General features: G+C 38.3%; 1 pseudogene; it reads left to right on the top strand.

Annotated features, from left to right (window-relative positions):
- Positions 1-21778: 21778 nt before the first annotated feature.
- LOC149220606 (AAA-ATPase At2g46620 pseudogene) lies at positions 21779-23897 on the top strand (annotated as a pseudogene).
- The last annotated feature ends 1363 nt before the right edge of the window (positions 23898-25260 follow it).

Here is a 25260-nt window from a genome sequence, read left to right as displayed (position 1 = left end):
ACAACATGATTCCATCATGGTTGTGGTGGACATGTTGATGAAGGTTGCACACTTAATTCTAGTGAAATATACATTCTTAGCTAGCGATGTAGCACACGTATTCATTAGAGAGTGGTTAGGTTGCCCGATGTTCCAAAGAATATTGTATCAGACAGGGATGCAAAGTTCAATTCCAAGTTTTGGAAGGAGTTTTTTGCAGGTTTGGGCATAGAGTTAGCCTTCAATACAACTTATCATCTGCAGACAAATGGACAAACTGAGAGGGTGAACGAGATATTAGAGGACATGTTGAGGATGTACGTGATGCATCAACAATGAAAGTGGGAAGAGTAACTTCCACTGGTAGAGTTCGCTTACAACAATAGGTATCAAGAATCTTTGAAGGTGAGTCCATTTGAGGTATTGTATGGGCGAAGTTGCAATACTCCCATCAATTGGAGTGATCTAGTTAACGGGGTGTTGATTGGACCAGACCTGATGGCTGAAATGGAACAAGAAATGTAGGTAATCAAGAAGAATTTGAAAGTAGCACAAGATAGGCAGAAAAGTTATGCAGATCGGAATAGGTTGTTCAAGGATTTCTAGGTTGGGGAACAAGTGTACTTGCGCATCAAACCGAAGAAGAGCTCCTTGTGGATTGGATCTTGTGCCAAGCTCACGCCCCGGTTTTGTGGACCTTTTAGGATTACTGAGAGGATTGGGAAAGTAGCCTATCGACTTGCATTGCCTCCAACAATGAAAGTCCATGATGTTTTCTGTGTCATTGCTTAAGAAGTATGCTAAAGATGTTGATCATGTGATTGAATGGTCTATATTGCAGGTGCAACAAGATGGAGAATTCGAGCTAGAACCTCAATGTATATTGCAGAGAAAGATTTTCATGCTCCATAACTGAGAAATCGAGCAGGTTAAAGTGCAATGGAAGCACTTTGGGCCCAATGAAGCTACATGGGAGATGGCGGATAAGACGTGGGCTATGTATCCTTCATTATTTTCTGGTTGAGGCAAAGCAATTTTGGTATGATGTTTGGTGTGTGTTTTGGCATATGTTTGGGTGATGTTTTGATATGCGTACACATGTATATAGATGTAAATACCACCATGAGCTATGTTATAAAGCTCCAATAAGCGGTTTGGATGTCATGTCATTATAGTTGTCATGTTGTCATGTTTGTTTGCTTCTCAGCAAGGTGATCATTGTACATATTGCATCGAGTTATGTTATAAAGCTCCATGGGCAATATGTTTGCTTTTCAATGGTTTCGCTGAGGTATAGGTGTGTTTTAACACTGAGGACAATGTCCACCAAGGGGGAGGGTTCTGTAACAACCCTAGTGAAAATTTCATGTAATAAAAATTAATAAAGGAAAAATAATAACCACAGTTGATGGGCAGGGAAAATTTTAAGAACCACCCTAAATTTATATGTATAATAAATGGGCGAATCCCCATGATACATAGGAAAAATGGCAGGCGATTTTATCACTAATATAATATGTGTATATATATATATATATATATTTTGGCGAATCTCTCACCAGATTATATTATCTTGTAAATTCATGGTGAATCTTTCATTGAATTATAAAATCTTGTAAGATCTTGGAAAATATTTCATTGAATAATAAAATATTGTGAAGTATTGGCAAATGTTTTGTTAAAGTATGAAACCATATATGATAATAATAAAACATATTCATTAAACTGTAATATACTAACATACATGTTTGGAAAAAAGAAACATAATTTTCACTTCCTACAAACAATGTTGCAAGTTTTAGTGGCCATGTTTGTCATGGTAGGAGAGATTAATGTTTTCTCTACCACTTTTGCCAAGCTATCAAATTTCTTTCTTATTCCATAGACTCCAACTGTGAGATAAAAAAAACACATCAAGTTTGTTTACCCCAACACACCAACAAGTAGCAAGCCCCAACTATATAATATAATGAAGTAGTAGGTATCCCAAAGGCCTGAAGGGGATCTAATGGAAAGAAGTGACCGTTGTCAGAAGCCTTCCAATCAATATATAAATATATAAATGTAGATTTATTATTATTTTAATTGGAAATCTTCAATTAAATAATAAAATTTAATTACGTCTCTCCCAATCTAAATTTCTTATTAGCATAATTCACTACCTTCATACCATTTTTAACAGTGTTGTAACATGTGGATTAATTTCCTTTTTGATGCACAATCTCTGCCTTTTAATACAATATGGTATAGTGACCCAACCCCTACAGATCATTATGACAAACTAAGAATAGCAGAGAAGATGAAAGGTTGTACAAACCAGCATATTTTTCAAACAACTAATCCAAGATCAGTACCTTAACTTTTTCATGAAGATATCATATTGAGAATGTTTGAAAAATGGTGGGAAATCTGGGCAGTGACTATCTCTCTTCTGCAAGGGTGATGCGGAAAGAGTTAAGATTTCATTGTTTTGAATTTTTTTTTGTTAAATCAGAAAAACCAATATTAATGGAGATATCAGTATTTTTTACTAAATTTTGTGAAGTGACTAAATGTAGCTTTAACCATTCACCTTAATATTTCTTTTACAATATAATTTCCTAAGTCTATTTAATATCTTCATTATCATAAAAACCAACCTATATCCATCTTAACTCCACATCTACCACTCTTAGAGGGATGAAATCTATTTATCCCTCCCAGCACTTGGTAGACCCGGAATTAAGATGGATCTAAGCTGATAGAATTTCCCCTTTAAATAGTATATACTCACATGAATACCATGGGTTACCATAAACCTAGAGCCTAAAAACTACTATTAGTAATTTATAAAAATTAATAAAATTAATAATTGATTTTTTTTTTTTTTAACCAAGTTAGAATGTTTAAGCGACATTAAATTACAAGATCCATTTTTACTCTTGATCTACTAAGCCCCGAGCGGGATCAAACATTTTTTCACTCTATGTTAGTTTGCATATCACGATATTTGATCAAGAGTAAAGATGGATCTATGCTATTTTAATTCCCCCCCTTTAAATAGGTGGCATTCCATGTGAATACCATGGGTCAATACCATTTGCCATCTTTATTTTTATTAATATTAATATCAGGGTTAATAATGCTTTTTTCATGGTATTAATAATAATTTGGCCCATAGGCTTCACCTAAATATAACACACATTTTTTGAGTGTTCCTAGATATAAGGTGGCTTATGGAGTAAATATAAAAAATGTTTTATTTATTTACCATACCTCTCATTTATTTATATTTTTATTAATTTACCATACCTCTTTTATAAATATGGTATTTGGCCAATGTGATTCAATTAAATAAAACCTCTTTTTTGAGCCTTCTTAAATAGAAAGAGGGTTATGGATTAAATATAGAAAGAGGTTTTATTTATTTACCATACCTATAGTTTATTTATATTTTTATTTATTTACCATACCTTTGGAGTAAGTATAAAAATAGCTTTTATTTATTTACCATACCTCCACTTTATTTATTTACACGCTTGCGTGTTCATAAATATAAGGTGACATATGGAGTAAATATAAAAAAATGTTTTATTTATTTACCATACCTCTCGCATATTTATATTTTTATTAATTTACCATACCTCTTTTATAAATATGGTATTTGGCCCATAGGATTCACTTAAATGAAATCTCATTTTTTAGCCTTCTTAAATCGAAAGAGGGTTATGGACTAAATATAAAACGAGGTTTTATTTATTTACCATACCTCTAGTTTATTTTTATTTTTATTTATTTACCATACCTTTGGAGTAAGTATAAAAATAGCTTTTATTTATTTACCATACCTCCACTTTATTTATATTTTTATTTATAACTATCATAAATACATTTTCTTGAAAATGAGGGTGAATGGAAAATTGTAACTCCTAATTTCAAGAGCTAAATTTACTTTTTTAACCCTCTCCCTTAAAATAAGGTGGGCTAACCTCCATACTTATTTTTTTATAAAGTAAATTTGAGGCAATTTGTAACAATGTACTATGATACAAAATATTCGCCCAATAAAAATATAAAACCCCTTAATTTAGCCCAAGGGCGGAAATTCGACTCTAAAATTTTCCATGTTGATGGGACACTTATTCCAAGCTGAATGTTTGCCAAGACATCCTAGTGTGGGTGTTCATTGGTTTATTATGGCTAAGGAAATTGACAAAGGCTCTGGAAAGGAAAAATGACATTTTTGGCACATTTATTTATGAAAATAATAGAAATTAGGAGAAAAGGAAGGTGAAAGGTCACATGTTGCATGTGAGGAGGAAAATGAAGGAAAATAATGGAAAATGAAGAAAATAGAGGCCTAATTGATAAAAAGACTTCTGAAGATCGGTTGGTACCTTTTGTCAGTTCAGTTTTGGAGCTCTCTCGTTATTCTCTCTCTCTCTCACTCACTCTTGGAAACTTAGAGTTTTCTTGGAGGACTTTGGCATTAGATCAAGAAAGGAAAAGGAGGCAAAGGGGAAGTAAAGATCAAGCAAGGAAGAGCAGGATCGAGTAGCTACAACGAGATTATTTGCATGTATCGATTCACATGTGTGAATTCCATGCTAGTTTTGTTATGCATGGTATTGCATGTGGTTCTTTGCTGTCATGACATGGGTTTTTCCATGTGTGACAATGTTTTTCAGCTTAGCCTTTCCATTTCTGAATAGCCATGGTGTGATGGGGTTCTCATGTTTTGGTTGAGCTAGATTGCCAGATGGATTTGAAGCTGAGTGGGGCGGATTTTTGAATAAAAGAAGACATGGACTAGTAATCCCTAAACTAGACTGTGGGTTGCGGTAAAGCCAGATTTTGTGTTGCCTCGGTGGGCCTAGGAATCCCCGATCAGTGAATGGCGAGATATAAGGTAAAGCCTAGAGGTGGGTGCTCTCCATCAGGCCTAGTAATCTCGATATGGGATATACGGTAAATCCTGGAGAGTGGAGTCTCAATTTAGGGCCTAGTGATTCGGTGTGGATTGTGGTAAATCCCAAGAGACTAGGAGACATGAAACTTTCTCACGATATAGGTGGAGAAATCCGGTGAAATCCGTGCTTGTTTTACAGCCTAGTGATCTAGGATGGATTGCGGTAAAACTTGGTTCAATTGATGAGGGTGATGTGGTGTAGTCTTGGGAAGCCCTGGTTGAGTTTGGTTTTAAGTCCCACATTCATGCTTGGAATATGGCACAAGGATGATTGGTTGAAGAGAGAGCTGGCTCAACCAATCTATGGTTGGGTGGACTATGGTAGTCCCATATCGGGTTGGCTTTTGCATTCATTAATAAGAGGTTTTTTCCTTGGTATCTTATGTGCAAATGTACTGGTTTATATGTGGATTCTATGGCTGATGTATCCTTGATATTTATGTTGTTATTATGCCATTTATAAGCATGTATTATGACAGTGATGACGTATGGCTCTCCTTATATTTTTATTTGTAAATGAATTAACAATGTATCTTTGACCTAATAGATGATAATGCAACTAATGATATAAGGGGACAATGCTTCCTAGCGATTCTTAGCTAAGTATGAGACCCCTATGCTCAGATCTGTTGTTTAAACTTATAGATTACATATTTGTGACATGTTTGACGAAATGCCTGTCATGGCTAGTAGGGGTCCAGTCTAGACCTTGTCAATGTTTTTGCAAATGTATCATTGTTTTGTTGTGTAAATTCATTTTTGAACCTGTCATTGAGTTCTGGGTAGTGACCTAGGCTCTGGGCCTAAAAGCATGGCACAAATATCAGAGTCACTGGCACACATCTGAGGAGAAAAGTCCCCAGACGCACACATGCCTTGTTGTGTGAGCGACTAGAGCCTCCCAGATACACCCTTGTCCAAATCAAGGGACCGTATGGGGGTTTAATGGTCTAAGAACTTAGTGGGACCCAGGGATTGGTCATGGGGATGAATGGGAAGGCTTATGGGAGCCCTGCAGCAGGTATAGAAGGTCTATGTTGTGTATTTCCATCGATTCCACTTCCTTAAGGTCACTTAGGAGGTTGAATCCCATTATAGTGGCCCCACGTCACATATTTACCTTGGTTGGCCAGTTACTTAGGTAGATGTGGGATGAGGGTGTTATAGTTATTCTCCCAATTAGACCCACATTTCTGGATTAGATCTCGTTATTGGTGTGGGACTCGATGCTACAAATCGTCTTAGTGGTGGTATACTTCCAGCTCCTCTCCTCATTGTGCTTCCTCTGTGAACATAAACATATTTTTATTTAGTTTCCCGAGGCCACAATATTGTAATGTGGCTCTGATACCACTTGTAATATCCATCACTTCAAAAATAATTCTTTCTCAATTAACCTTTCACTTTTGATTATCTAATCTACCAATCCTATCATCAGCTAAATGAGGCTAGGTACATTATTGCTTTGACTTACATGCTAGGCTACTTCTTCATATCAATTTCCTTTATTTTTTCTTTGTCAATGTTTTTATTTGGTATGCCAATGTATAGTAATTCGTTATGATAATTTTCATTACGATGTGGACCTTACCCTTAATTCACAATGTAATATGGGTATTAATTTTAATTTCCATGATTGCAGAGCTTATGCCCGCACCAGGGTAAATTAGACTTTGGATTTCGCGCTTTTAATTAGTCACAAGGTAAGGTTCTTGAGAGTTTTGTTGTAGGTGGCAATCCATTTTGCCAATAGATGGCTACAACTCCTCTGTTGGATTCACTCCTCATGATCTGATGGCAGAAGGGTATGGAGAGTATTTTTGGGGTAACCACCCGACACCCTTAGTGGATCCCTCACTCATTCTAACGCTTACTCATCTAGAGCGACTCTGAAACAACATATAACCCTACTCTTCATTGCAGTGGCTCAATTAATTCATTCTCTCGATGCCAGATACCTTTACGGTCATGTTACACAATTTATTGTTATTTTACTGTAGGTAGGGTTCTCAAGCTTTCTTATTATACTAATTACAAAGTTTTATTCACAAAACCAGGGTTGTCATGCACCTACGTTGACAGTTAACCCCATCGACTCTTTTCCATGATGGCTACCCACCGGTAGGTTTACATGAGGAAATTATTTGGAAGTGTGTTTTAATCTCATGTAATTCACAAGTTTTGGTTTCTGTCAAAACTTATTTTTCTTCTGTGAGGTTTTTCTGTGGACACAGGCGATGATTCCTATAGTGAGGAAGCCTCGTAGGTATGGGAAGCGTTCCAAGCTTCTAGGTTATATACGGCATGTCTCTCTCTCCAATTTGACATGTGCTTATTTAAGCTTTACCTTTATTAGTTAGCAATTATGCAATAGAACCCAGCGTTCTGGATGAATATCCTCATTTTTGAGTTATGGGTTTTGAAACCATCTTGTTTATTTGCACAAAGATATGTTTAAGAGACAGTGTTATGTCGCACTGGAATTCTGATTAGAGAAAATATATGTAAATTTTGCTTTTGTTTCGAATTTAATGTAAGTGTCTGACCATGGCTATACTACGAACAAAAACCTTTTGCAGACCTTTTGTTTTATCATTCTAGGTTAAATACTTAATTCAAGGTTTTCTCTTTTGGTATCACAGTTGGTGCAAAGTTTGGTTTGTTATTATAAATGAAGATTTGAGTGTTAATATGAAAAGTGTTTCTCTCTAGTTTCTTGTTATGCTACTCGATTACTTTTCTCGATTGTGTCTATTATAGTATATTTTCTTTGTAAAATAGTTTCTTCGTATGCTACAGGGTTCTTTGTCTTTCAAAACCCTTCCATTGTTGCATGAATTACTCAAGACCCTAGGACTGCTTGCAGGGTTGCTGGGTTGACTTAGCTAGGACCTGCAACTAACCTGGAAATTATGTTTTGCTCCTTAGTTTTCAAGGCAGGGTTCCACCCCTACAAGTTTTCCCTGTACCTAGTAGAGATTGGTTTGTGGCTACAGTTATATACTCTTCTTGCTACAATACAATTAGAATTTACCAAAGAGAGTTTGCCTTTTTCTGAAAGTATTGTAAGTGGCTCTAACCTCCCTTGGAGTCTGTCGGTTCCTCCTTTCTTAGTATTCAGGGAGTGTCATTCATCCATCCAATTCTAAGCATGTTCCACTATATGATACTCGAAGGAACAATAATGGTAACTATTGTATGTATTACTCATATCCCATAAGGGTCGATCTCGTGATGTTACCTAGATTTATATCTTATGGATACCAATATATATTCATACTTTAATAGTCTTGAGTATGACATTAGTTGCAAAGAACAAACAAGAAAGAAAATAATTACTTTTCCAAATTCTTGATTTACCTTTATGATAGGATTGCCTACAGAGAAAACAAATATATATTCTATATTTTCTTTAAAGCTTCATTATTTCATTTACAGTTTTCAACTCAAAATATTACATATATGTATATCATATCTTTCAGAACAAAACCAATAATAGTTAAGTTTTCAATTTATACTTATCTAGGAAAGTTCAATATTCGAGGGAATTAACTGAGAAGAAGACTTCTCCACCAAACCAGTGAGATTGGAAATTACGTCCAAATCTCCCTCCAAGCCTCTTTATTTTCCAAAGTAGTTGACTAACAATAGTCTGTTCCTAGGCATCAAGACTCCTGGTCCAGCCAAAAACTTGAAACTTCAGGGCTTCCACTGGCTCATGTCCAACTCAAGAACACCCTACAACAATGTCCAGCTTAACCTTGGCAGCGTCCTGTTCAAGATTTTCCTCACTCCTTTACTTGCCTCAGGAATCTCTCCTCCCTCTTGCCTCTCTTGGATCCCTCCTTTCCAAAATTGAGATGTTTTCATTCTATATAGGAGGAGGTAGTAATTGTCACAACTACTATGGAAATAAATATTTATATTTTTAGAGTCTTTTCTTGTAATTCCATGACTTGACACCATAAAAATAAATAAATAAAAATAACTTTAAACATCTAAGGTTTCTTTACTAAAGTCTCTTTGCTAGACTTCACCTAGTCTAGAATTTACCAAGTCTTGCATCGTAAAAGTAAATAACAAATATTTACATGACCAGGGGGTGTTACAATCATCAATAAAATATTTTAATATGCATGATTTAGTAATATTAATGTATACTTAAAAATATATTAATAACAAAAAATTAGAAGGCCAAATGCTGATCATAGTAAAATATTTTAATGTAACTATGTATATGTTATATATTGTTTAAAAAAATTATGCATATATCATGCAAAACAATTGAGAAAAAGAAGTTTTATGGTTAAAATGTTTGAAGTAGTAGTTTTCCCTCACATTTAAAGATTTTTGGAACAAATTTAAGTTATGTATTTGTAACATATAAACACAAAACTCATAGGTGAACTTCAGAATTTGCAGATAAAAAAAAATTGTTTATAAGTTGATCAGTTAACTACCTCATGGCACAGGTTCAATTGCTAGACCTTATTATAAGTCTCATTCATATTATGATTGGATTTGTGGTACATATGATTTACAACTTTAGTTATATGTTTCCATTAAAGGGGTCAAACCCCTATACCTTTCATTAAGGTGTTATGATTGTTGACGTTATGATCCCTAGTCCTACCCAAGAGAGTTATTGCTCATTAATATTAAACTAATTCTTGATGGTTCTTGAACCCATCCATTGTACCCACCCTTTAGGTGTCTATAGTTGGAACAACCACATAGTATCTCTTTCACTGTTTATCTTTGGGCACAGAAATCTGACGGTCCGCATTATTTCAGATATGGTTAGGGTAACGACTTCTTAGTTTTCAGCCATCATCTGTCATTTTCTCCTCTGCTCGTTTGGAGGAGGAGCTCTACAACCCCAATGTTTTCTTGATGGTTATGGCAGTGGAGATACCTGTGCAAATCGGCATTTGATACCGGTAAGTAGACCTGAGGAATCTCAACAACGTTTTCTCTCTTTATAGTTTGATACCTCCTGGCTCCTCAGGGTAATAAGGCTTGTCAAGTTTTTCTTTTTGGTTCCTTTACACACTATTACACCATTTAACTCTGTTTCCACCTTTTAGGAGAAACTACACTCGATGAGTAGAAACATTCATGGTTTCGAGGCCACAAAAATTACAATTGTTCTACGATGATTGAAAGCACCTTACTGGGGAATCTGAAACCATTGAATGGAAACCATTATGTCGAGCCCGACCTAGGTAAGGCTATGATAGGTTCTTTTCCATTCATTTTGTGGCCTATCTCTTTATTTCTACGGTGGCCCTACTCTTATGATTCGCTCAGTTCCCTTTTGTTGCAGACAGGCGAGCGAATCCAAGTCCGGGTTCGAGGGAAACCTACACTTGGCATTCAGAGGTGCCTTGATGATCTCTTTTGTCTTGGCGAACTTCATTCTGGTCTATGGCTCATCCTGTATCTTTTTTTTTGTCTCTACTGTTGTTGAATACAAAGAAAAAGGTTCGAAGCTCATCCACCTGAGATTTCTTGGATGAGGGTTGGTTCAATTTGGCTAGGGCCGCTGTAACACAAGTTTGGCAGTTAAATTTGTTTATTTACCACATACTACCCACAACTGTTAATCTTTGTATTGGGGTTTCAATCCCTTGGTCGGGGTGTTCCTCAAAATATATATTGTTAATTTTTAATGTGTCTTCCTTTAAGACTAAGTAAGAACAACAGGTTACTGTTTTGGTTGAAGCAAATGCAATTACAATTTCTATATTGTCTTTTGTTTCTAGATGTAATGGCTCAGATTTTATTCCTTCTTGTTTAAGTATGTTTTATTTGCAATTGGATGTAAAGAAAGGGGATTTAATTTGTTGGCAATTATCGTGATTTTAGTTTAATTTCTAGGTCTTCATGAATTTTGTTTTCCTAATGGCATTGTCTCTCATGAAAGAGATTCTCAAACTTATTTATGGAATACCCCATTACTAGGTAGTTCTCCCCAGGGAAGATGAGGTCTAACTTGCTCAGACCTAGTTAACCACGAGTATGATAGTTTATTATATTAAAAGATTACGGTCAGGGACTTCTCTACTAACACTCCTCTCAGTTCCCTAGAGATAACCCTTCCCCGGTATGTGAAGGTTACAACTTCTTTCTCTGTACCCTGTTACCAACAATAATTACAGGGTTCCACCCACTAGGTCCATGTTACAGTTTTTTTTTTTTTTTTCTCGTTAATACTATGCTATGCTATTATTTACATTAAAAGAGAAAAACGGTTACAGCCATGGATTCATATGCCAGAGGCCGGGGATGGCACTCTGGACTTACAGTACTCAAAAAACCACCCATACAGGGTCCACACCACTAGATTGATTACCCACGCAGGGGCCTTGACATGAAAACAAATTACCCACACAGGGGCAGCATCCTTGAGATCAGACACCCACGCAGGGGCGCTACCACAGAAATGGAATGCCCACGCAGGGGCTTTAGACCTTAGAGTAACAGTGAGGGCAGAAGTAGTCATTCCATTCAGGGGCGTGGATGAGAAAAAGAAAATCGTCATCAAACTCCCTCGCAGGGGCGTGGAGACACACTGAACAGTATAATTCGCATACAAAACAGAGACATTCCAAACATACCAGCTGCCATAGCGGCTTACCTGACGTTCCATAACAAAATCAGAGCATCGTAGACAAGGAAGAGAGTGAGCGAGCGGACGACTAATCGTCCGGCTCCTCCTCATATATCCAGCATAATCCTTCCGGGGGGGGGCCCAATCGGCCTTGGCTTTCTTTGACGAAGGCGCTTGCTGAGTCGCTGGAGGGTCGATGTCTGGCCTCGGGCGGTCCTCTGGCATTCCCTCAGCAGCCCTGGAGCTCTCAGCCTGATGAAGCTGTGGGCGGGGCTGCTCCCCGACCTCCTCCACCGGTTCTTCCAGAAAAAGGACAGAGACATGGGCATTAATGCACGAATTGGCCTGAGAGCTATTAAAGGAGAAAACCGCGGTTCCAAACGCAGGAAGAGGATTGGAGCCCGCTTCAGGATTGCCAGCATCCATGAACTGGCGTGATTGCAAGGGATTAGCTTCTGCAACTCGGTGACATAAACAGCGACAACAGCGAGAAGAGGCATTATCGACGGATGGGCGCGAAGTTCCTCCTCTACCAGAGCCTCGACGGCTGATGAGGCGCTGTCGGGGCTTGACCATGGTGTCGTTGGATACCAGAGAGCGAAACAGAGCAGGGTGAACAGAAACACACCCGTCGCCCACGCTAGCAGGCTTGCTCCCAAATCCAAGTGCAACGGGGGCGCCTTGAGCCAAACCTTTGGGAACTGACAACCATAATCCCAAATCCACACACTGTAAATGATCCTCTGCAAAATATTCCTTACCTTCATTGTATTTATGCTTCTCTGCAACGTCTCGGCCCTCACCTGCCATAACTGCACACAACAACCAAGGCTGTAATCCGGACCAGGCATTAAATTGCCGTCCCTTCCCTCAACAACACCCACGCTTGCAACCTCCGACGGCTGCTTGCAGTGAATGCTCAACTTAAACTTGGTACCGCCCATGGTGACCAGGTGGCGGTCCCATCTCCTCTCCCGTGGCACCCGCATCCGGGGTAGGTCCATGTTACAGTTAAGTACATTCAAGGACAATTATATGTATATTTGTTTCTATAGCGATGACACCTGGTCAACACTGTTTTTACTCTCTCTTACAATTGTACTTATTATCCCTTATTCTCATACTGTAATTTCTTTAGTGGAACTGAGCATTTCACAAGAACGGTTTCACCCCTTTCCATATCATATGTACTACTCAAATAAGAATCTATTGTCATAGAATGATATACATAACTTAATAATACTAGTATTATCTGTAAGAACTGAGTTCGATTACCGTTCCACATTCTATGAATCAAAGAATACTACTTAGATTTGACTGTATTATCCAAACAAAATACATAACTCAAAACATATTGTTACTATTTATTTGGGTGGATCCACAGTCAGCAGGGAAAGTAAATTTTGGATGAGACCGCACCTCCCTTCCAATGGAACTAGAAATTACGTCTAGATTCCCCCCCAAGCTCTCACTTTCTAGCACAGTTGGTTATTACAACATTCAAAGGTTAGTTCTCAGGCCTCTAGACACCCTTGGTCAAGCCTAGAACCTTCAGATTTTTCCATCTGACAGGGAGGTTTCCACTGGCCCTAGACCAACTCAAGACAACACTCCCCACACAACTTCCTACACAGAATTTCAATCTCCTCTCACTCTCCAAGGCAGTACTGCTTCCTTCTGGTTGCTAACCCCTTCCTTGTCCATTCTGGGATATTTTATCTCAAGGGCTATGAGAGGAGATAACTGCCCCAACTGTCTGGAAGTTGAAATTCATTATTGGGTCTTTTCATCTAAATTCCACATCCCTCAACATCTTTTAATTAAAGTTAACAAAATAACATAAACCTTTATCATTAAAAGTTTTACAAGGTTGTTTCCTCTAAGCCAACAGTAAAAGTAAATGACAGTAATTGTGAAAATTATTTCAATGGCTGAGGGTGTTACAATATTCTATATAACATTCATATAACATTAAAAAATACAATTTAAAGAATGAAAAATTACATATTGTATATATAGAGAGAGAACTACTAAAAGATTAATTCAGATCTATCAAAGAATGAGAGGGATGCAATTATTTTTTCAAATTTACATTCTAAGAGAGGTTTGCACCTAAAGAATTTTGATCCCTCTCAACACATGAAAAATCCGTGCTTAAAATCGATCTATAATTTTTTGGTTTTTTCCATGGAAATCCAATGACACTATTCTTGGCCTGATTACAATGTTTAATCATTTGGAAAACTTTTGGAACACTTAAATTGTGTACACTTAACAACTCAAAATTATGATATTCTCAATTTCTAATTGAATTTATTGTAAAATTCTTTGAAATTTTGAAAAAAAAGAAACTAAAAAACAATAATGTCATTAAACCACTACTATATTTATTGCTACAACTTAAATTATTATTATTATTATTATTATTTGTGAATCAGAGGATTCTATTAACTGCAAATATCAATATTTATGTAGATCTCATACGGCTTCTCGTTCAATTTTTTTTTGTTTCAAAGTAAGATAAATTGGATTATTCTCGTTGTTCGATAATATTAATATTCCCTTCCTTTATACATTATGTCTCAAAGAGTAACTGGAACCAATTAAGTCAAACACATTTTCATATTCTAACCAAACACTAATGAATCCTATTTGTCCTTTTCGGTCAAAAATATTATGCAATTGGTCTCACCCCAACCAGGTTTGTTGACCTGAGCTAATCGACCAAGACATACATTCCACAAAATAGCCAAGCTAGCCGACCATAGCCTCAGGGGCTAGGGATGCCAAAAAACCATCAAAATTAACAAAACACCAAAGGACATAATCATTCATCAAAAGTGATGGAAGCAGGGTGATCTAGCCCCATCCTGGTGGGTAGTGAGGGGGGGAAGGCGGTAAGCACACCCGATATCCTGTTCCGGGTGGACCAACCAAGCCTTCAATTGTTCTAGTTTTTTTAAGATGTGGGTGTGCCCACACCACACCACCATGATACATTCCTGCAGGTGACACTGAAAGTATTGAATTTGGGTCAAAACCGCCATTAGGACCTCGTGTTCCTCTTGAAGGTCTCAAGCTGAGTTTTTACATATTTCCACAGATGAGCTGGAGCAGTGATCCAGGTGGCTCCAGAGACACACATAGGACAAATAGGGCTTACGAAAGCTCAAAAATAAAAGTGTTTGGATTATGCTTAAACTAGGTTCATGTTAAAGATCTCGTCATCGTGATCGTGGTGGTGTGAATGGTTCATTAATCTAAGTCTAGATGAGGAAGATAGAGGTAGTCAAATTTTTGGTTGACTTTTGCTGACTCAGCAGGTTAATGGAGACACAATTTGGACTTTTTTTGGCAGACGGAATCCGGCCAACTCCGGCCAGATTTTGGGAGAAATTGTGGCCTCATTAGAATGACTCCTACGATCAAATTTCAGAGATTCAAAAAGGGGCTATATGTTATAAAAATTAAAAATATATATATAAAGGGGGGGTGGTGGGCCACCACCCCCACCACCCCACGCCTCTCCAAACCTCCATATATTATGCGCCCTCAAATAAGGTGGGACCGGCGGGGATTGAACCTGCCGGCCCACGTGGGCTGGCCCCATGTACAACAAACCTTAATCTCCAAAATCTCCTCAGTGGGGAGGATTGATCCAGGTGGCTCTAGAGACACACACAGGACAAAGAGGGCTTATGAAAGCTCAAATATCAAAGTGTTTGGATTATGATTGAACCAGGTTCATGTTAAATATCTCATCGTTGTGATCATGGTGGTGCGAACGGTTCGTCAATCCGAGTCCGGATGAGGAAGATAGAGGCAGTGAAAATTTTGGTTGACTATCGCTGATTGGGCATGTTAATGGAGACACAATTTGGACCTTTTCCGGTGGACGGAATCCGGCCAACTTCGGCTGGGTTTTGGGTGAAATTGTGACCTCATTAGAATGACTCCTACGGTCAAATTTTGGAAATTCAAAAAGGGGATATATAGATATATATATATATATATATATATATATATATATATATATATATATATAAAGGGGGGGTGGTGGGCCACCACTCGCACCACCCCACGCCTCTCCAAATATTATGCGCCATCAAATAAGGTGGGACCAGAGGAGCTTGAACCCACCCGGCCCACGTGGGCTAGCCCATGTACAACAAACCTTAATACACAACGACCTTCCATTTAATGCACCACATAACACTGAATACCATTGACTGTGCCAAATGCGGAATTACAGAGGTAAGGGGTGGGCCGCCCAATGCGGACCCGACCCTGAAACATGCAGATTTATTTTTCTAAAAAAATTTGTAATGTGTTAAAATGGGAGGGGCGGGGTTTGACCACCCGACCCCTCCTCAACTAATTTCACCTTAAACAAATCCACCTAAACTGACTTGTTGGTTAATCTGCCCACAAGTTTATATAAACCCTCATTTGCATAGTGCGCCCATGTGGCATGGAGGAATAGGAGTGGGCACGGAACTCGAGACTTCATTATTTTTTTTAATTAATTTATTGTAGGTGGAACCATGACTAAGCGAAATTTCCAAGAGGGTAAAATTTTTGTAGTGTCTAAATTAAACAAATTTTATGTCGATCTTACACCTCTTAGTGACACAAACCCAATGGTGCAGTCAGTTTCTTGATTTGAGCAGCAGATTTATAGAAGACCCGGAGGAGGGAACCTTTGAAGAATCTAGAGGGAATCTAAAAGATTCCTTACGCCCCAGATTTCCACTTTCTCAGAATTCAGAAATTTGACAACCGATTTTGCACTATTCAATGCCACAAATTTGATGGTGTGTTCAGATTTCCCATTGGCTAATTTCATTTTTCAGCCACTTTTCTAAGTGGAGTGCAGATGTCAACATTCGACGTGCGAGAAGTCATTCCATGAGATTCGACGCTGCGAGATTGATGGTACAACCAGCTTCAGCAGTTTGACATCCTTTTCTTCACATGGCCCCTGGATGAGAGGTATATGCAGTGTGTTCATGTACTTCTTTTTTCTATGCATTGTGTTGTACAGATCCCTGTTTGATGTTTGATGGGATCTTATTTCTTACTTGTCTCATGATTCCTGATTGATGTGACGCGGAATCATTTGTGGGATGCACTTGTTGTCATGATTCATCATGTTGTGTTTTGAGATCCCTTTGTTATATGTTGATGGGATACTCATGTGTCGCCATGTATGATTGCATTGAGATACCTTTTATGCCATGTTGGCGGGATGCTCATGATCATCATGCATGAGTTTGTGTCATACTAATAGGAGTCCTTTTGAATGAGAGTTCCTGTAGTGGAACATCTCTTGGAGCCACTCCTGTGTGAGGGCATTTTCCTTGTATGATAGTGACATCACGTCTTGTGTACATCATCACTATTGACAACACTTAATGCAGCGACCTACACCATATTGACATCAGGGCCTGGAAACGTAGTCCCTCCTGGATGAACTCCGTTATCAATGACTTATGTTTTCATGTGTTGATGATTGCCATGTTCCTCTTCTTTGACCACCCGACCCCTCCTCAACTAATTTCACCTTAAACAAATCCACCTAAACTGACTTGTTGGTTAATCCGCCCACAAGTTTATATAAACCCTCATTTACATAGTGCGCCCATGTAGCATGGAGGAATAGGAGCAGGCACGGAAATCAAGACGTCATTGTTTTTTTTAATTAATTTATTGTAGGTGGAACCATGACTAAGCAAAACTTCCAAGAGGGTAAAATTTTTGCAGTGTCCAAATTGAACAAATTTTATGTCGATCTTACACCTCTCAGTGACACAAACCCGATGGTGCAGTCAGTTTCTTGATTTGAGTAGCAGATTTACAGAAGACCCGGAGGAGGGAATCTTTGAAGAGTCTAGTGGGAATCTAAAAGATTCCTTACACCCCAGATTTCCACTTTCTCAGAATTCAGAAATTTGACAACCGATTTTGCACTATTTAATGCCACAAATTTGATGGTGTGTTCAGATTTCCAATTGGCTAATTTCATTTTTCGGCCACTTTTCTAAGTGGAGTGCAGATGTCAACATTCGACGTGCGAGTAGTCATTCCATGAGATTCGATGCCGTGAGATTGATGGTACAACTAGCTTCAGCAGTTTGACATCCTTTTCTTCACATGGCCCCTGGATGAGAGGTATATGCAGTGCGTTCATGTACTTCTTTTTTCTATGCATTGTGCTGTACAGATCCTTGTTTGATGTTTGATGTGGGATCTTGTTTCTTACTTGTCTCATGATTCCTGATTGATGTGACACGGAATCATTTGTGGGATGCACTTGTTGTCATGATTCATCATGTTGTGTTTTGAGATCCCTTTGTTATATGTTGATGGGATACTCATGTGTCACCATTTATGATTGCATTGAGATACCTTTTATGCCATGTTGGTGGGATGCTCATGATCATCATGCATGAGTTTGTGTCATACTAATAGGAGTCCTTTTGACTGAGAGTTCCTGTAGTGGAACATCTCTTGGAGCCACTCCTGTGTGAGGGAATTTTCCTTGTATGATAGTGACATCACGTCTTATGTACATCATCACTATTGACAACACTTAATGCAACGACCTACACCATCTTGACATCAGGGCCCGAAAACGTAGTCCCTCCTGGACGAACTCCGTTATCAATCACTTATGTTTTCATGTGTTGATGATTGTCATGTTCCTCTTTTTATAGCATGTAGATGCATTCATTTATGTTCTTTTAAAAAATGCAATTTAACACATCACGAAAGTAAAAGGTCTTGGGAGGGTCCTTTGTCACAACCAGAGCCAGATCAAGCAGAATGAGGGGGTTTTCCACTCCTCCTTTGCGACAACCGACGGCCTCTGCGAGAACCTGAAGCACGCACATCCTTATTCCTTATCAAGCCTGCAAATTGGCATGCCTTGACTCGACGACGTCCTCTCGGGGTCGCCTTAGAGGCCTTTCTATTGTAATCGAGGGTCAAACAAGAGCTCCATCTAGGGGACATATAGAATAGAGACAATAAATAACCACCAGAGATCACAATACACTCAGGATCCCACTACACCACCCAATTCTGATAAATGGTGGCACCACCCACTAGAGTGAGCCACCTCCCCGTCACCACCACAGTAACGATGAGGTAAAGAAATTTATGCCAATGTCCACACCAGACAAGCCTGTCATGTAAATCCTCAAGGTTCTCACCCCACTGAAAAGGGCTCGTCCGAAGGTAAGAAAATTGCAGTTCACAGTTTCATACCTCCACCAACCAGTACTAAACCACCAAAATTCTCACTAACACTTCTGAATTCCACATGCATAAGCCAAACCACCCCATAGGAGACCTTGAAGCCTACCACACGAAATCACCCATGCATTGTCCACAATCACAATAATAAAATATCGGAGCAGAAACAAGAATGAGGGTGAGGAGTCGTGCTCATGATGAGAGAGCCACGCTCTATTATGATGCAACCATTTTGTTGATCCTCTGCGCCTTCTAACGCCATTAATTAACACACCAGAGGGAATAAAATAATCGACATACAATAAGCCAGAATGAACTTCGAGACCACACTCGACACCATAGGTATATTGATTTACCATGAGGTTCCGGTAGACGCCAGAGAGATTACAGAGGGGAACGAGGAGTGGAGATACTTCCATCAAGTTTTTGTGAGCGTCCTCCTCTCCAATTGTTAGTAGGGTTGCACTCAACCTCGCAATTCAACCTTCCATAGAGTCTAGAGTGTAGGCCTCCATGCACACTGTGGTGCTCAACTTCTCCACATCCAAAACAAAATATCGCCATGAGGACACCCAAGCTACAACATACATAATGCCTGAACTGTCTTCGTTAGCTTGAATGCCTTCCTCCACCGACGCTTTTTCTCGCATGAACAGACTGACTCGAGTACTGCCATACCTCTAGTTGTCCTCCCACTTACATGTTTATGAAGTTGCCTTTTGTGCGACTTTTTAGACCTTTTGGTGCTAGAATCCAGAAGAAAATTTCGAGGTGAAATCTTGATTTGTGTTATTTAAACTGGTTTTTTGACTGTATATATGGATCAACACCTTGAAAAACCCCTAGGGCACTTGGATTGTGTAGGGGTTATGTTGGCATTATGGCACAGGTTTGGCACTATGGCACAGGTGTTGTCCTTGATGGCAACTCACTCAAAGGGCAGATCACAGTTCAGGCTCTCAGAATGAAAGAAAATGAGGTATACACAGGTTCATCTTAACAAAATCGCGTATACACGCGGTTGTACCGATCAAAAGGTGCGTATACGTATGCACGCACTTTCATGCAAAGAAAAGCGCGTCTATGTGGGAAAAGTTATGGCTGGTCCATGGTATTTAGTCCGACATATTTGAACCTATGGTTTTGATCCTTGGTATTGCATTTAAAGTGTTGAACCCAAGTATTGGGTCCCTAGTATTAGTTCTCAATGGTTTTGGACCATGGTTTGAGTAAGGCCTAAGTCTATAAAAAGGGAAGGAGATCATTTGGCAAGGGCATCGACTTAGATGTTGAATATCTTGAGTGAAGCAAGATCTGGAATACTGGTGATTGGTTGGTGAGTTACAGCTGGATCTGAATCAAGGAGGAACCTGAGCATTACACGATGGTTAAGATCTATTGATGGGTCAAGATCTCAAGGCTTGAATAGTAGTATCATTGTGTGTTTTTGATCTATTATATTTGGCACATGATTAGATCTATAAATCTGATAATCTGGGTATAACTGATGTCTGATTTAGTAAAAGGATAATTATATTTTAAAGATCTGTACGCAGGTTCGACACAATAGAGGCGCGTATACACATAGGTTAAGCAAGTGAAGACTGCGTATACGCTGGTTGGTTCTGGCATAGCTGTGTATATACGCAGGTTTATATTGGTGAAGTAGCGTACGTCTCTTGAAATATGTTTTAGCTGCTTTTGTTTATTGCTGCAGTGTTTTGGGTTCAGAATTGGTGTCTGGTTACTGGTACTGTTTTCTGGTTACAGTATTCTGAGAATTTATTGGTTGATTCAGTATTTGTTTGCACAAAGGAGTTTGGTTAATGCAGATATACTTGATGTTTGATTGATATACATGGATCCAGTCTGAAAATTTATGAAACGTGGTCCCTGGAAGAAAAGAGAAGGTTGAAGCCTTTTGTAGGTCAGCACCTACGTACTAGTACCTCAGCTAGTACAAGAGCTAAGGGGGTTGTAGCTCCCTTCCAGGAGAAGTTAGAGAATAAGAGAAGGTTGTAGCCCTCTGCAAGTTGAAGCCTGCGTGTTGGTATAAGATTTCACCAGTACAGAATCATTGTAAAAAGAAGTCTCTAATTGAAAGAAGATAGAGACATTTTGCCGCAGGTGGTTTTCACCCACATTGGGTTTCCACCTTATATCTTGTGTTCTTTTGTGTGACTGTCTGCGCTACTTTTCTGTTCCTACTTACTGTTATATGGTTCTGACACACAAATTAATGATCAACATCTTATGAATAAATTAAATTATAAGTCTAGAAGTTATACGCGAGTTTCATTAGTCAGAGTTGCGTATACACACTGTTTTCATTCACTGAAGTAGCATATACAAATCTTTGTATAAATTGAAAAAGAATTTGATTTAATAATACTGATTCCCCCGCCCCTCTCTCAATATTATTTTCAACAGGTAGCCCATTAAGCTTGTGATTTCAATAAATTCCTGTGAGAATTTAAAGAAATTAGTTTGGAAAAACCCACCAGAAAAGCTTCCAAAAAGTCTAAAGAAAGACAACTCACATATTTATCCTTGAAAATAACCTAGCACAACTCCAGCCCATCTTAAAATTCGCACCGTTTTAAGAAAAAACTTCAATAAATTTATTTATTATTATTATTATTTTAAAAATATATATTCTAGTGAAATTTAAAACCGCTCTATTTATTGTTAAAACTTCAATAAATTTAATAATTAAAAATATATGTTTTCCTTAAGATATATATTCAAATTTAGAATATATATAAAACAAAAAGATAAATGCAAACTTCCTGTATTTTCTGTCTGTTTATTGACCAACTTGGGAAACTTCCGGAAATTCAATCTAGACGTAACCTCCTTTCACCCCGGAAAAAAAATTAAAAAAATCGAAGGGACTGTTGGAGTTTTCCCATGCACACAATCTCCCGGATGAATCGCCATGGAAACTGACATCAATCAACTGCTGGCCTTGACAACTTGCAAGCTGCTTGGAAGAGTTGATTTTATTGCAGGGTTGACCGTGACTGCTAGTCCTTCGACTTAGCTATACGCTGTCCAGCACATGGATCCGCGAAGAACAATGCGTACACAAACTGAATTCCTCGATGCCCTTTTGTCTTTTCGGTTCTTTGAACAGAGTTGCAGTATAAAGTTTCAAGGATATGTCGATATCGGAAAATACCTATTTAGAAAAAGAGGAAAAAGGAAAAATCAGAAAGCCATGGCTGCAAGATTGAATTGCGTGGAGGATACCCATTTTCATAAAATTGCAGGAGCTTAGGCCAATCTGTTATAAAGCTGGATTCTCTATTGTCTATTTGAGATCTGGATTTGCCAATGGATTCCCTTACCCATTTGTGGTCATTGCTGGGGATCATAGTAGTCTTTCGGAACTTGGTTCCTCCCCTGCTGCTGGAAATGGTGAGGAGATGGCTGGAATCATGGCAAGAGAAATGGAAAGCTTACAGATTTTACAGGGTTCCTCGGCATTATGGCTGTGATGGGGGCCAGGAGAATGGATTATATAATAAGGTTAGTACATATATCAGTACCCTGGGAGGTGCTGTGGATACTCATTCTGCTAATTTGTATAGCGTTAAGAATTCCAATAATATATTCGTTTCATTAGAGGCAGGTCAGAGTGTGAAGGATGTGTTTTTGGGTGCTAGGTTGTGGTGGATACATGAGGTGAAGGAGAAGGATGGTGAGGGTGATGCAACCAACAGTTTTATTTTGAAAATCCACAAGAGGGACAGGGCTGTTGTCCTGAGACCTTATTTGGCGCATGTTCAAGCTGTTGCAGAGGAAGTTGATCATAGGAAGAAAGAGCTCAAGCTCTATACAAATGGCCAGAAATTTGGAAGGCAGAAATCGACTTCTATGGCTTTCAGGCAGCCTGGTTGGACTTCTGTGGCTTTCAAGCATCCTGCAACTTTCGATACCATTGCAATGGAAGCAGATCTGAAGAATAAGATTAAGATGGATCTCGATGCTTTTGTTCGTGGCAAGCATTACTATCACAGATTGGGCCGGGCTTGGAAACGCGGTTATTTGTTCCATGGGCCTCCTGGTACAGGGAAATCCAGCATGATTGCAGCCATGGCTAATTACTTGCATTACGATATCTATGACTTGGAATTGACAAAGGTGAATGATAATTGGGAGCTGAGGATGCTTTTGATGCAGACAAGCAATAAATCTATTATTGTGATTGAGGATATTGATTCTTCTTTCGATCTGCCAAAGCACAGCGGTGTGAACGATGAAGAACAGAGACATCAGGGGAATGATGGTGATGATGATGATGGACACGAGAGTGGCGGAGTTACAGTGTGTGGGATGTTGAATTTTATTGATGGGCTTTTGTCCAGCTGTGGTGAGGAGAAAATTATAGTGTTTACTACAAATAATAAAAATAGATTGGATCCCGCCCTTTTGAGGCCTGGGAGAATGGACATGCATATTTACTTTCCTCACTGCACCTTTTCTGCTTTCAAAATCTTGGCAAATAATTATTTGGGTATCAAAGAACATAAGCTTTTCTGTCAGGTTGAAGGGGCTTTTCAGGCAGGGGGTCGTATGACACCGGCAGAGGTAGGAGAAACTCTGTTAGTGAATAAAATTTCTACAAGTCGTGCGTTGAAAGCTCTGATCAGCGCTCTGCAATCGAGTAGCAGGCGAGGAGGGAATGGTGTTGTGGCCGAGAGGCCAACAGAAATTGGGACTAGCCAATTCAAAATGAAGAATAAATATAAATTTCAGTTGAGTCCGGGAACTCCAGTAACTCCAAGAACTCCATTAAGTTGGGATTCATATAATTGTATGAACCTCCATTGCCGTGGCGGTTGAAGGTAAAATTGTGTCAGAAGAAAAGTTTGGTCACTAGCTTGAGTGTGAACATTGAGGGTTTATTCCACATTTTGATCATTGGCTTGCAGAAGAGGATTTGATCGGATGGTACCTTTCGTATTTATGTGGCTCTCATGGTTTTGCAACTGAGGACGGTAGGCAGCTTGTTCATTGGGACGACAGGCAACTGCGGGAGGGATTACAGACAAATATCATTCAGAAAATTCATTTTCATTGCTTCCTTTGGTTAAATAACGCTTTTTAAATTAATTTTATTTATAATAAATACATTTTCAGGATTTATATTGATTTGTTTGTGTACTTAAACTAATTAGGTTTTTTTTTTAATAAATTTGATTCCAATACATATTTTTCTATTATCATCTTCTTTGATGTAAATTACTTTTCTAAATCGTACTAAATATTTGTTTTGTTTTTGTTTTTGTTTGATTTTTTTTTTAAACATTTATTATAGTAGTTTGGATTTATTTTAATTCGGGATTTATTAAGAGAAAGATTAAATTTTTTTTTACTCGAAAAAAAGATTTACATCTCAAGAAATTTATGGTGTTTGATAGATCCTGGGTTAAGATGAATCTTAGTTGGTTATTATTAATATAGTATCTGTTATATATATTACATATTATTAAGATGGATCTAACCTGGTATAATATATATGTAGTTGTTCAAGTTTTTCATATTAAAATGTTAAAACATGCTCTATCTATGTTTTTCTTGTATGCATGCATTTAATTATTTTTATTGTTAATAATTTTTAAAATATTACTTATCAAATCAATATTAAGCATTGAAAGAATTACAAATATACCTCACACATTGAATTAGAAAGAAACAATTAATGAAATAAGAATTCTCTCAATCTTTTACTCAACTTGAGTATTGAAACACTTTTCAGACAGAAAAATCATCATAGATTTATATTAAGATAATATAAAGATCACAATACATTGTCATATGACAGTGGGAACTGCCCGACTATAACAGCATATAGAACAGAATTGAAAGATCCCCAAGAGATCAGAACCAAAACTCAAAGTTATACACAAGTATTCAAAAGTTTGAGCAGCTACACATCATGGACAGATATTAAAAAAAACTAAAATGCAAGTCATATGAACCAGATTGAAAGAAGTCACAACCCCGTGATGTTGAAGATCTATATAAGAACTGCATAAGCCAAAAATTGAAAGAAATCACATTCCCTTGATACTGAAATCCTGAATAAGAAAGGAAGATCCATCATGAAGAACTCTCAATGACCAATATCCCGGCTCCATTGCAAGGCCTTCCTTGGAGAGAAGGTCAGCCTGGACATTCCTGGAACGAGGGATATGCTGGATTGAAAACTGCTTCATAGAGTTTCGAAAGTGCATAATTCTGCTTAGCCATCCGAGAAGATGAGGACTGCTAATGAGGCCATCCCCATTAACATGATCTATCAAAGATTTTGAATCGCCATATACTGAAATACCTTGGATGTCAAGAAAGTCACAAAAAGCAAGTAGACCTGATAGGGCCCTAGCCTCGGCCATACTGTTTGAGCCCTGCCCTCCATGCCAAGATAGGAAATATTGTAAGCTGTTCTCCATGACGA

This window comes from Pinus tabuliformis, chromosome Q (genome assembly GCF_031772625.1).
Source record: "Pinus tabuliformis cultivar Carrire ecotype Pingquan chromosome Q, CPIR1, whole genome shotgun sequence".
NCBI lineage: Eukaryota > Viridiplantae > Streptophyta > Pinopsida > Pinales > Pinaceae > Pinus > Pinus tabuliformis.
Note: the sequence above shows the minus strand (reverse complement) of the source record. Positions and strands in the feature narration are given on the sequence as shown.